The sequence below is a fragment of the Triticum dicoccoides genome, chromosome 5A, assembly GCF_002162155.2.
Source record: "Triticum dicoccoides isolate Atlit2015 ecotype Zavitan chromosome 5A, WEW_v2.0, whole genome shotgun sequence".
Classification (NCBI taxonomy): Eukaryota; Viridiplantae; Streptophyta; class Magnoliopsida; order Poales; family Poaceae; genus Triticum; species Triticum dicoccoides.
In genome coordinates, this window is record NC_041388.1 from 436,500,138 (window position 1) to 436,504,041 (window position 3,904).

Below are 3,904 nucleotides of genomic sequence, written 5' to 3' on the forward strand. Positions count from 1 at the left end.
AAGAACCCACACACTATATCTCTCTAGGTTTGTATCTCTCTCACACAACCCCACGTAGGTGGTGTACATATACAAGAAGAGAATAGGTGCACCGTGCATGTACTCACGCTTCGTGCCCAGCCACACCCGCGCGGGTACACGGTGGAGCTCATTTCTTTATGAAATGGCAGCCCACGTGCTAATTTGAACGCCTGTAGCGGTTGTTTACCTAGGGAGGTCATGTACCACGCGTGCACGAAACAAAGCTCGACTTGACGCGTTGCCGCGTTATTTTTAAATAAAGTTATAGCGCTCAATGGCACGTACACAGAATATAAAATGATTTTTATGGAGGAAAAGGTAGTCCGCTCTTCAGAGTATCTCACACAAGGCTCCGGTGGCCTCTCTCTCTCTCTCTCACCGTTGGTCACTGATCCGGCCACATCCTGTCCGCCGGGGGAAAGGGAGTGCAGTTACCACGCCCTAATTAATTGAGCATTAAACTAAACGCATCTAAAGTCTCTCTAGTGGTGGAAATGCATTGAGAGAAATGCATCATAATGAAGCGCGCCCTGTAAACTGTGACGGAGGGTGGAGTAGTATGAAGGTGCAAAACCAAGTACGCGTACTACTGCGCTTGGCTCTTCGCCCCTTCGTGAAGTTGAACAATGATGGTACCCCACATGTTGGGTACTACAATGTATGCCTCTGACAATCTGACACCGAATGGACTGACGCATGTCCACCGAGGGTAGGTTGCATTAGTCAAAAGGCGTAAGCGAGCTTCACCTTGTCCTGCAAGCTTCTCCTTGTTTTGCGAGTTGACAGGACACACCAAAAAGTAGTGCTAGTCCATACTCCCTCCTTTCCGGTTAATATGGCTTAATCTTTTTTGCGGGTAAATGAGAGAGCTTTATTCATATATAAGCATTCTTAGGACGATCAGCCAAGACACTGGTCACTAGGAAGCGAGGTACCCCGCAAAAAAAAGAAGTAGGAAGCGAGGTGTTTCATCAAGCCAGCTCTCGACCACATTCAAAGTGCAGCAAGCACGGTTCACACGAAGATGCGCCGCAAGGTTTGCTGACCTGTTTACATGCTGAATAACAAGAAAAGAGGAAATATTACTGAGCGCTACTATTTGTAACAGGATATGAGCTAGAATTAAGCGAGAATTGTGGCGAGTGTTCCATGTAATCAACTTCCATTATCACATGCGAGAACCCTCGAAGAGAACCAAATGTGTTGAAGATTGCTTTATCACATTTTAAAATTATAATAAGAGTGCAGACGCTCCTCCATCCGGTTCCTAGTACTAGTATAGTACGTACCTTTATGGACTATAGTAGTAGTACTAGTAAACTTTGCGCTTGGCTGCTCGGGAAGTCGAACAATAATAGCACTAGTAGTATAGCGTATGCTTCTGGCAATCTGACACCGAATTAACTGTTGCACGTCCACCGCCTGAGCGAGGGAGAGCTTGCATTAGTCAAAAGTTTCTCCTTGTCCTGTGAGCCACCGCGCGCAAGCTTCTCCCGTCCTGCAACCTTCTCCTCGTTCGGCAAGTTGACGGTACACAGCAAAGTAATGCTAGTCCATGGTGCCTCCTCTCCGGTTAATATGGCTTAATTTCAAACGAGATAAATACACTGTCTGTCACTATATATTTGTAAAAATATGGTCAGTGGACTTCATAATACGCTCATTGCGCTCAATATATATATTTTTCCGGTGTTCATACGGTCACTAGCCCACCCTGACCAAGTATGTGTGTGCATGCACGTGTAGGTTGAGCACTTGAGTGTGACCGTGTGTGTTTCGTCGTGTGCTTGGATGTAACGCCCTCGATGCGGCTATATCTCCCACGTGTTGAGGCACGACTTAGAGGCATAACCGCATTGAAAGCAATGTCGCAAATTAGGCAATCTTCACAACATCCCATGTAATATATAGATAATAAAAGGGGAGATACATAGTTGGCTTACACTCGCCACGTCAATCAAAGTACATAAATAGCATCACATCATTCAAACACTCATGGCCCGACTACGGCGCCAAAATAAAAGAACAACCCAACATGCGACACGGTCCCGATCGCCCCAACTGGGCACCACTACTGATCATCAGGGAAAGACACATAGTAACGGCGTGAGTCCTCGTCGAACTCCCACTTGAGCTTAAGCGCGTCATCTAGAACGGAGTCATCAGGCCCTGCATCTGGTTTGGAAGTAATCTGTGAGCCACAGGGACTCAGCAATCTCGCACCCTCGTGATCAAGACTATTTACGCTTATAGGTAAGGCAAGGTAAATATGTGGAGCTGCAGCAAGCGACTAGCATATATGGTGGCTAACCTATTCGCAAAAGAGAGCGAGAAGAGAAACGCAAAGCGCGAACAAGTAACTAGAGAGAAACCTGCGGCAAGCATTACTCCAACATCGTGTTCACTTCCCGGACTCCGCCGAGAAGAGACCATCACGGTAACTCACACAGTTGATTCATTTTAATTAAGTTAAGGTTCAAGTTATCTACAACCGGACATTAACAAATTCCCATCTGCCCATAACCGCGGGCACGGCTTTCGAAAGTTCAAATCCCTGCAGGGGAGTCCCAACTTAGCCCATGACAAGCTCTCACGGTCAATGAAGGAATAGACCTTCTCCCGAGACATTCCGATCAGACTCGGTATCCCGGTTCTATAAGACACTTCGACAAGTTAAAACAAATCCAGCAACACCGCCCGAATGTGCCGACAAATCCCGATAGGAGCTGCACATATCTCGTTCTCATGGCACACTCAGATGAGCTCTCCATACAACTAAAACCAAACCTCGAGTTTCCCCGAGGGGGCGCTGCACATGACTCTAGTATGGACCAACACTCAGAGGAGCACTGGCCCGGGGGGGTTAAATAAGATGACCCTCGGGCTCCGGAAACCCTATGGAAAAAGAGGCTAGGTGGCAAATGGTAAAACCAAGGTTGGGCATTCCTGGAAAAGCTTTATTCAAGGTGAACTATCAAGGGGTTCCCATTATCACCCAACCGCGTAAGGAACGCAAAATCCGGGAACATAACACCGATATGACGGAAACTAGGGCGGCAAGAGTGGAACAAAACACTAGGCGAGAGGCTGAGCCTTCCACCCTTTACCAAGTATATAGATGCATTAAGATAACAAGATAATATAATGATATCCCAACAAGTAAATAATGTTCCAACAAGGAACGGTCTCCAATCTTCATCTGCAACTAGCAACGCTATAAGAGGGGCTGAGCAAAGCGGTAACATAGGCAATCAACGGTTTGCTAGGACATGGTGGGTTAGAGGTTTGACATGGCAATTTGGAAGGCATGATAAGCAAGTGGTAGGCATCGTAGCATAGGCATAGCAAAAGAGCGAGCATCTAGCAAAGCAAAGATAGTAGTGATTTCAAGGGTATGATCATCTTGCCTGCAAAGTTGTCAGAGTTGACTGGATCCTCGAAAGCAAACTCAACAGGCTCCTCGTTAGCGAACTCGTCTCCCGACTCTACCCAAACAAGACAAACAAGCAAACGGAACACAATCAACCACGTGCAAACTCAAACAACATGATGCAAACATGGTATGCTATGCGGGATGCGACATGTGATGCATATGCAAGATTTGACAAGGAATGAATGAACCTGGCCTCAACTTGGAAATCCAAGTATGCCACTGGAAAGGTGAGATGAAATCGCTTAAAAACGATATAAAGAACGCCGGAATCGGAGTCACGGTTTGGAAATGGTAAGCAATTCAAATATGGCACCGGTCTGCGATATACAGCAAGTAGCCATCTAAATGCAACAAGATGAGCATGCTACAGCACTCAAACATGGCAACAAAATACATGGCAGGGATCCATTCATGATGCTTAACAAAAGATGAACATTGAGCTACGGCCAA